General features: G+C 43.8%; 1 protein-coding gene across 10 annotated transcripts in view; it reads right to left on the bottom strand.

Annotated features, from left to right (window-relative positions):
- DCAF8 (DDB1 and CUL4 associated factor 8) overlaps positions 1-5,236 on the bottom strand; it is a 39,822-nt gene extending 34,586 nt beyond the window's left edge. The window contains exons 1-3 of one of the 10 annotated variants that reach the window (XM_081825331.1): positions 5,085-5,235; positions 3,975-4,047; positions 3,531-3,588 (exon numbers count right to left, since the gene is read on the bottom strand). The gene's annotated coding sequence lies outside the window, so the exon portion shown is untranslated. Of the gene's footprint in view, positions 1-1,398; positions 2,088-3,530; positions 3,589-3,974; positions 4,048-4,760; positions 4,887-4,914 lie in introns of those variants that run through there. The other 9 variants (XM_081825330.1, XM_081825333.1, XM_081825337.1 and 6 more) reach the window with 9 other exon arrangements.
- Positions 5,237-9,635: the final 4,399 nt, after the last annotated feature.

The following is a 9,635-nucleotide window of genomic DNA, read 5'->3' as shown; positions in this document are numbered from 1 at the left end:
AAGATTTTATTTATTTATTTGACAGAGAGAGACACAGCGAGAGAGGGAACACAAGTAGGGGGAGTGGGTGAGGGAGAAGCAGGCTTCCCGCGGAGCAGGGAGCCCGATGCGGGGCTCGATCCCAGGACCCTGGGATCATGACCTGAGCCGAAGGCAGACGCTTAACCGACTGAGCCACCCAGGCGCCCCCCCATTACCAGTTTTTACTACTCACATTTCACATTTTTCTTTAATCACTGGAAAGGACACGGAAGTGTGGCACTCCAAAGATACAACTGACAATGAAACAATAAAAACAGAAAGGCTAAAGACATCAAGAAGTGCCCTCCTACCTGCACTAGGTGAGAGGACAGAGTCTAACGCTGGGTCCTAAATAAGGTTAGAAACATGTCTGATAATGTGGCAAGGCTTAAAGTACACTAGAGGAATATAGCCTCCTGGCTACCACCAGAGGTGAAGCCTACAGATCTCCAGATGGCTAAGAAAAACCAAGAACAACAACAAAAGGACATGAGAGGCAAGCATGGATGCTTCGCATTAGAACTTCAACAGACCTCCTTAAATAGTATCATCAGAGGGCAAGAGCAAATACCTAACCTCTCAGATGCGATACTAAAAATGTTTGCAACAACACAATCCATTAGACATACATTTCAGTAATAAGATGCCATCTTTGTCATATTAATCACTCCCCATGCCCTATCTGCAAACTGAGAGCAGGCTCAGTTCATTAATTTATCTTTAGCATACACATTCCAGAGGTTAAGGCAAGTACTTGAGAAAGTGGGCTTCTGGCCCAGAAACTATGTCCTATGGAGACAGAGATAAAAGCCTGCTGTAAAGAAGTGTGACCAATTCACAAAATTCATTACACACTAACTTTCAAAGACCTTTCAAGGACTTTCTTCTCCAAGAAAATAACTGAATCAAGGAAACAAGAACTTCTGACCAATCTTAACAGTGACAAAGTTTCTCTATTTTATTCACAAAAACATTAAGACGAAAAGTTTTCAATATTACTGCAATGCTAAGCTAAAATCACTGGCATCTGTCTCTGACATTAACATACACATGTCACCACCTCCACGTCTGTTGCTGATTCAATTCTTTCAGTTAGTTGCCTGGGTTCCAGATTGGGTGACAGTAAGTAGATTACCTTGGCTTACTGATAATTTGCTTTTTTAAAAAAGAAAAAGCGAATTCAATCTTAAAAACTAACTTAAACACCAATGTCATGCAATAAAAAGCTCTGTTTGGATAACTCTGTCTTATAATCTGCACCATTCCCAGACAGGTTTAGAATAACTTTTCTACAGTAGAAACAATCCAGAAACACATCTATCTCCTGAAAACAAAGTTTAATTAGTTGCTTCATGATGTTAAAAGCCTGCAACTCACCTGCTAGAACAGAGGACCAAGAGCATGAAAATCTGAAGGTCTGTCTCCCACAACAGAGCGCACTTCTGCAGAACGTCTTCTCCTAGAGTCCTTTTGCTCTTGAAATGTCAGTATTGTTTTAAACTGGCAACAAAAAGGCTGCTTTCTTTTAGCTCTCTCTGAAGACAAGCTTCTGTCTTAGGTTGATCCTAGTCAACACTAAGGATCACAGCACTGGTACTGATTTCTATACATTCCACAGACCGCTGTATAAAATGCCCTGTCAGGTTGGCGGTGGGAATTAAGGTCACAAGCAAACCTAGCCTCCCACTTCAGCCATACTAGGAAATACTTCCTAATAAGATGTGACAATTCTTATTCAACGCCCTGAAACATAAAGTATCTTCAGAAAGGTTAAGAATTTTACAGTTGTGGTCCAGAGACTAAGAATACTGGTTCACTGTATACAAAGATGTCACCTGGAGCTCAGAATGTGAAACCCCTGGGGGAGGAGGGATTCTTACCCAGCACACAGAGAGGAAGAAAGTTATGCCTCTTTCAATATATGTGCTTTTCTCCTCCCAACCCCACCCCTCACCCAACACAGATCTCCAGATCTCATAAAAACACAAATAATAAAAATGCACTCTCAGCCCACCTCAAAACCCTCAATCCAAAAGTCTACTTTTCAATAGGAGAATTTAGACCCTGGATGGTGGTAATGAAATCTGATCAACTCTAATTTGATCACTGGCCTGAATGAATACAGTTGATTTCACTGCAATATTATCAACACTTTTAATTTTCATGTGCCCTTACCTCCCCCAAAAAGATGCAGAAGAAAAGCCAATAAGAGAAGTTTAAAAACCTGCATCTTTGCCATCATATTGTTAAGATGGTCCAGCTAGGGAGATGAACTAAAATGTTCTGCACTCCCTGCTCCCTAGCCCAGACTCACTTCCAAGAACAAGAGACCTTTTCATGGTCTAGTTCTCTGATGATCTATTGATGAGGATCACTGCAGAGCCCAATAGCTTGGAAAAAATGTATTCTCTTCAAGGCAAAAAGGAAAAAGCATAACGGGTAGCTGGAGCAGAGGTGGTGAACAACACTGAAGCAGCAAGGGAAGGAATTACAATCCTTGTGTCAACGCTGATCAGATGTGCTAACAGAGACCAGGAGGAAGGAAGCAATGAACTATGGAGAGGTACTGATGTTCAGTCTAAGAATGCATTTAGAGATATACACAGACTGACAACTAATATTTCCGCTGTCCTCTGACCTTGAACCCCCAAAACACGTACCTCAGTCATGTTCAGAAAATAACTCTAGGTGTGTACCCACAAAGCATACATCTAAGCTGACCAATTAAAAATGATTTAAAGAGAAAAAAAGAAGTGTAGACTAATGCATACCTTACTCAAGGCCATAGCAACGATGTGTAAAGAAAACATTTTTTTTTAATGTCTATCATATGTCAGGCATTTAACAGCTTTATGTAGGTTCCCTCATACAATACTAACAATGACCCCAAGAGGTAAGCGGCATTTATCCCACTTTTAGAGATGTGGAAATTAAGAGTCAGAGAAGTTTAAGTAGCTCGCCCAAGGTCACATGGCCAATAAATCTTAGTATTTAAACCCAGGTCTGTCCAGCTCTCAAAGCTGTATTATCTCTTTACATCTTACTGATACACATACATGCCACCAATAATAATCTTATTCCAGTTCATTTTCTAATCAGGACACCATGAGGAACAAAACTTACCAGTGTCACACTCAACCTTTACCTACTACATATCATAAAGGTATTAAGAATCAGCCAGGCCTACCTTCCAGAGCCACTCAGCTCTTCTGTCACATCCCACGGACGTCAACCACAGCACTATTCTCTGCTACCAGAAACCTAAGAGTCTTACAAAGATTACATTTACAAGTATGTTCAGTACTTGTAGGGAGTTAGTACTCCCTCTTTGGCCCTGGCCCATGCTGCTAAATGCACAGGATGATTCCTCTGCTCACCAAAAACTCTTCAGAGCAGCTATAAAAGAGCAGCCAATTTTTTTTTAACCCCGAATTTACTACTATGTCCTGAAAAGTTGGAATTCTGAGGTAGACTGAACTCAGACACCAACTGACAGCAGCATCACTTACCACCTTTTAGTGACAAGCAGCTGGATTCTCCTCTAAACAGAAACAACAGTCCAAAGCCCTGAGAAGGGAAGAGACTTGATTTGACAAGAGGCTGAACAGAACTCAGGCAAACGAATTCCCAGCTTTTAACAATGTAAGAAACATGATCCACACAAAGGCAACACACAAGGCAAATGAATAAAGGAAGAGGGAGACACACTCACGTCTAGGCTTAAATGGAGTTATTTGAAGATACACAGCAATAGTTTAGGACAGAAAGTCAAGATGCCCACAGACAATAAAACTTGTCAAAGTAATTTAACCAGAGTGGAACACAGCCAAGAACAATACCCCAACTCTGGGATACTGGGGTAGGAATTTTATGACTTTAGCGGTCAGCACTTGAGCATCAGGGTAGGGTCTGTCTTGGCCTCAGGAATTTAAATGCCTTCAACTCCTACTCACCTTTCCTTCTTTATCACTGAAGTAGGGCCAGGCTGAGCTCCTGAGAAAATAGGTCTGTTGATTCACTGAAGGGCTGAGAAAAGTTAAAGTTTAAATGGCAAAGGTATCTCTACCAAACATAATAAAAATATTTATGAATACATTTCAGAATCTCTTCAGACCTCCTCAGTATGATTTAAAACCAGAGTAACTCTTAACTACTGAACAAATAACCCACAGTTACAGAAATAAAATGAACCAGGCAAGTAATCTCCCGGCTCCACTAAAACGTAAAAGTCATTTAAAAGGAAAACCGGAATCTTTCCAACGCTAACCCATAACCAAACCTCTCAACAAGAAGCCACACAGCAGGGGGAAATCCCGGAGAGAATGTGATAGCGCTAGTGCCGGTTTGTTTACAGAGACTTCAGCAACAATCATATGAGTCAGAAATTCAAGCCACCAGATGCTTTCCAACTAACAGGGAGCAAATGGTACGGTTCTGCGGTGCCCTGGAAGATCTGGGGGTGAGGGGAAGGAAGCTGCGAGAATTGTATTACAAGGGGAACAAGAGCAGACGGCAACAACTGACTTGGACCTCGGCCTTCCGTACGAGGTGCTGGGCCCGAGGACTCGGGATGGGGGAGGGGGGCACACTGCGCGGTGGCCCCGAGTGACGGGGAGACGCAGGGCGACCGCTTCCCCCAGTCTAAGGGGTAAAAACGCGCACACAAACGGGTCACCCCAGGGGCAAAGACGTCCCTGTGCACTGCGGGGCAGGCTCTTGGGGGCAACCCCAGGGCTGACCTGAGGCAAGGGCAGTCAGTCTTCCCGGCGGAGACTCGGCTCAGGGCCAGGAAAAGACCTGAGCCCCGGGAGCTTGGGAAAGGAATCCAACCTATCCTGACGGGGAGCGGGCCAGGGGCGAGGGGGTCAGGCCAAGCCGGAACGAGACACGGACCGGGTAGGTCAAGGGGGGGGTGTCCGGCTGGGGCAGTTACAAGCACGGGAGCCGGCGAGGCTCAGCAGCCCGCTTCCCGTCTTGGGTCATCCTTCTGCCAGCGGCTGCTCCGACTGTTCCAGGCCCAGCCGCCCCGTCCACTGCCGCCACCAACGCCGCCGCCATCTTACACTGGCCAGCGGCCGCCACCACCACCGCCTCCGCTCTCGGCGCTTGCGCCTGCGCCGCCACGCTTTTCGGCCCCGTTTGCGACGAGGTGCTGGAGGAGACTGAGGGAAGAGTGGTCGCGCGAGCTCTCGGCTCCCAACCCTCCTCGGAGGACGCAGAAGGGGCGGGGCTTAGGGCCAACGGAAAGAGCAAGGGGCGCGTGCGCACTCCCGGGAAGTGAAGTTGTTTTCGCCGCGTGTTTCGAGGGGCTCGCGTTCCTCGCGCAATCGAAACAGATGCGAGTTAGGGACCTCCCGGACTTGTGGTGATGTGATGGAAATAAACTTCATTGCTGGCGGGCTGGCGGGCAGCTTCCTGGGCGGCCTCCATTTTTGCCCTGCTTTTGAATACTGGAAACAAGCAGTCGTCGCCGGGTTTCCTCTGAAAACCCCATTTCCTTTGAGGACCTGGTTTTCTTAAGTGGTTTTTACACCTTCGAGACCCGCTTCCCCCCGAGAGCTTCCATTCCCCCATTTTCCAATTAAGGGATTCGGAAGCTTAAGGTGCAGCCGAGCTATTCCAGAGGCTGTTTCTCCGAAGGGGGTGGTGTGCTGTGGGTTCCCCAGAATGGGCTTGGTGCTGTGCGCTCTGCTCCGTTCTGACACCTAAAGGAAGCTTGCAGAAGTCTGGAAAGGTGGCTGCCAGGCGCGGGGATTTTTGACCAGGCCAGGGTGCAATCATCTGACCCCTTTCACCTCCTCTATCGCTATCATCTACTATTAGGTCATTATGTATTACTTAGACTGTTGCAATGGACACCTAGCTGGTTTGTCTACTTTCACTATTGACCTGCCAGTTAAACAGAAGGCAGCCAGTGTGACCTTTTAAAATTTAAGTCAGGTCATATTATTACCCCACAACCCATATTATTACCCCAAATCTTCCCCATCACACACACACGCACACACACACACACACAAAGTGATCACAGGGGCTTCCAACGAGGGCCTTACGTGTTGTGGCACGTTTCTCTGATTTCATCTCCTCCCTTACTACCTAACTCTGCTCTATCCTTATTGGCGTTCTCCACTCTTAACTCCAGCCAAAGCATGATCCACCCTTAAGGCTTCTGCATTTGTTCCCTATTCTTGGGATACTCATGTACCAGATCTTTACTAGACTTGCTCTCTCCACTCAGTCAGATCTCTACTGAAATCCTACTTATTCTGAGAGGCAGCTCTAGACTATTCCAACTAAAATGATATTCTACACCACCATCCTCTGTCCTCTTACTCTGCATTGTTTTTTTCCCAACATTTTTTACCTGTGAACATTTAACCTATAATTATGTATCTGTAATCTAAGTATACTACTAGAATATGAACTCTATAATGGCAGGGACTGTATCTTTCTCACCTTTGTAACCCCAAACCTCTAGAAGAGGACCAGAGCACAAAGTAGCTGTCTGATGCCGTACCGTTCTATCCGTTCTTTCATTCACTCTGTCAACATCTGTTGAATTCCCATAGCGTGTAAGGCCCTGTTCTAGGTACTGGGGCTGAAGCAATAAAAAAAACAAACCAAGATTCCTGCATTCACAGAACTTATTTCCCAGGGCAGAGGTTGGGGTGAAAGGGGAAGACAGGATCACACAGACAATAATATTAAAGTTATGAAGACCAGTGGAGAATAAAGCAGGGTTTACCTGAGTAGGTGTGCTCTTTTACTGAGGGGGTTCAGGAAAGGCCCTCTGCTGAGGTGACATTTGAATAAAGATTTGAAGTGAGAGAGTGAACCATATACACAGGGGAAAGAACCTTCCAGGCAGAGGGAACAATAACGTAAAAAAGACCTTAAGCTTGAGTGTGCTTGCTGTATCCAAAGATTAGCAGGGAAGCCAGTGTGGCAAAAGAGCAGATAGGAAATTAGTTTGGAGATACACGATGGGAGCCGGATCACTCCCAGATTTATAGACCAAGGAGAGGACTTTGGATTTTATCTCCAAAGAGTGCTAGAAAGCCATGGAGGGTTCTGAGTAAAAAAGTGACAGGATCTGATTTATAAGTGAAGAGATTTACTCTGGCTGCTCCTTTGAAAACTGCCTGCAGGGAGGCACAAGAGAAGCTGAAAGACAGGAAGCTATTGCAAAAGATCTGCAAGAGTAGTGTTGCAGTGAACGTGATAGGAAGTGGTTGGATTCAGGACATACTTTGAAGGTGGCAGAGGTGATTTGCTCATAGATTTGAGTATGGAGTGCAAGATAGTCAAGCTATCTCAGGTTTTTTTATTTGAGCGACAAGGATAAATAGTAATGCCATTTACTGAGATAGAACTCCAGGCAGGAGGGGGGAGCAGGAGGAGAGGGTTTTTTTGGAAAAATGTCCAGTTCTATTTTAGACATGTTAAATTGGAGGTGCCTATTAGATTTCCAAATGGAGCTACTGAGTAAACAATTGAAATATGAATCTGAGGCTCATAGAAGACAATTGGTGGTATAAACTGGGGAGTCATTAAGGTATAAACGGTGTATATAATCACGGAGTGGGGAGCACTTACTTCATGTGGAAGAAAAGAGAAACAGTTTATATATATAGGCTGGACCCTCTAATCCCACGGTGCTCCAACTAGTAAAGGTCAGGACGTAAAAAAAATCCAGCAAAATTTATTTAGAAGGAGCAACCGGAAAATAGAATTTATTTTATTTTTATTTATTTGACAGAGAGAGAGAGACAGCAAGAGAGGGAACACAAGCAGGGGGAGTGCCAGAAGGAGAAGCAGGCTTCCCGCAGAGCAAGGAGCCTGATGCAGGGCTCAAACCCAGGACCCTGGGATCATGACCTGAGCCGAAGACAGACGCTTAATGACTGAGCCACCCAGGCGCCCCCAGGAAATAATTTAAAACCCGAGAGTAAGGGGTCTTATAAAACAAATGTTTTAAATGTTTCAAGAAGGGCACTATCAACTGTCATTCTTAAGAGTTTGAGGTTAAGATGACTGAAACTTGACCACTGGGTTTGGAAACATGGAGGTTAAGACCTCAACAAGAGTGATTTTAGTGGAGCTATGGAAATAAAAACCTCCCACTGTGTGATCCGGTTTCTATGCTAACTCTGGTTACTATGCTTCGATGGACACCATTGCTCTTACCACCAAATCTTCTTTCTTATTTTGGGCTTTCCTATTGCGTTTGAGGTTGTGATGATCATTACCCCTTCTAAATATTCATTCTCACAGCTTTCTGTGACATGTCCTTCAAAGTTCTATTTATACCTCTTGACGATTTATTTCACGAACTGCTCTTCCTCTTCATTCTACATGTTCTTCCAAAGTGATCTTATTCATTCTCACAGTTTAAACTACCATCCCTATCCCAAAGCCTTTATTGCCAATCCAGGCTTCTCCTTCAAGCTTTAGACTCACATACCTGATAGCCAATGGCATTTTTTTAAAAACTGCTTTATTGAAATGAAATTCACATACAATTCACCCAAAGTGTGCAATTGAATGGCTTTTAGTACATTCACAGATATGTGCAACCATCACCACAGTCAATTTCCAACCATTTTCATCATCTCAAAAAGAAACCCGGTACCCAGTGCTATTACCCCCTATCTCCCCATACCCTTCCAGCCCCAAGAAACCATTAACTACTTTGTATCTATGGATTTCCCTATTCTGGACTTCCATATGAATGAAATCGTATTTTTGTGTGTGACTGGTTTCTTTCACTTAGCATGTCTTCAAAGTTCATCCACGTATCAGTATTCCATTCCTTTTTATAACCAAATATTGTTCCATTGTATGAATATACCCCACATCTCGTGTATCCCTTCATCTGCTGATGGGACAAGTTTGGTTGTTTCTTAAGACTATTATGAATAATGCTGCTATAAAAATTCATGTACAAGTTTCTGTGTGGACACATGCTCCATTTCTCTTGGATATATACCTAGGAGTGGAATTTCTGGGTCAAGTGGTTAACTCTGCTTAATCATTTCAGAAACTGACAGTTTTTCAAAGCAGTTGCACCATTTCACATTCACACCAGCAGTGTATGAGGGTTCCAATTTCTTCCCATCCTGGCCAATATTTGATTATCTAACTTTTTATTTCCAGCCATCCTAGTGGATGGGAAGTTGTATCTCACTATGATTTTGGTTTGCACTTCCCTGATGACTAACAATGTCAAGCACTTTTCACATGTTTATTGGACATTTTTGTCTTCTTTGGAGAAATGTCTATTCAGATCCTTTGCCCATTTTTAAATTGCCTATTACCGAGTTTTAAGAATATATATTCTAGATACAAGTCCCTTATCAGGTATATGATTTACAAATATTTTCTCCCATCCTGTGGGTTTTCATTTTTGATGGTGTCCTTTGAAACGCAAAGCTTTCTAGTTTTGATTAAGTCCAATTTATCTTTTTTTCCTTTTGTTGTTCATGCTTTTTGGTGCCATACCTAAGAATCCCTAGCTAAGCCCAAAGCTATGACAGTTTTACCCCTGTTTTCTTCTAAGAGCTTTACGGTTTTAGTTACTACTTTTAGGTCTTTTTTTTTTTTTTTTAATATTT

The sequence above is a fragment of the Leptonychotes weddellii genome, chromosome 6 (assembly GCF_054177405.1).
Source record: "Leptonychotes weddellii isolate Sample4059 chromosome 6, ASM5417740v2, whole genome shotgun sequence".
Lineage (NCBI taxonomy): Eukaryota > Metazoa > Chordata > Mammalia > Carnivora > Phocidae > Leptonychotes > Leptonychotes weddellii.
Note: the sequence above shows the minus strand (reverse complement) of the source record. Positions and strands in the feature narration are given on the sequence as shown.